Source organism: Myotis brandtii, unplaced genomic scaffold, assembly GCF_000412655.1.
Source record: "Myotis brandtii unplaced genomic scaffold, ASM41265v1 scaffold1956, whole genome shotgun sequence".
NCBI classification, from domain to species: Eukaryota; Metazoa; Chordata; class Mammalia; order Chiroptera; family Vespertilionidae; genus Myotis; species Myotis brandtii.
Genome location: NW_005357294.1, coordinates 138749 through 138973, shown reverse-complemented (window position 1 = coordinate 138973; position 225 = coordinate 138749).

Sequence of the window (225 nt, the reverse complement as noted above, 5' to 3'; positions counted from 1 at the left end):
CTGGGTCCAGCCATCCCTCTGGCCCCTCGAGTGACCCCTCTCTGGGTTTGGGCTGCCTGGCAGCACTCCCACCTGGAACATCTGGATGTGCAAACCTTCCACAGGCGGCCACGCGCACACGCCTCCATCTACGGAGAGCCCTTACCCTCTCCACGCAGGAGAGTGAAGACTTGGGGAGAGAATGGGGTCCCCCCACCCGGCCCCCCTCCCTCCGAAAAGAGGAAG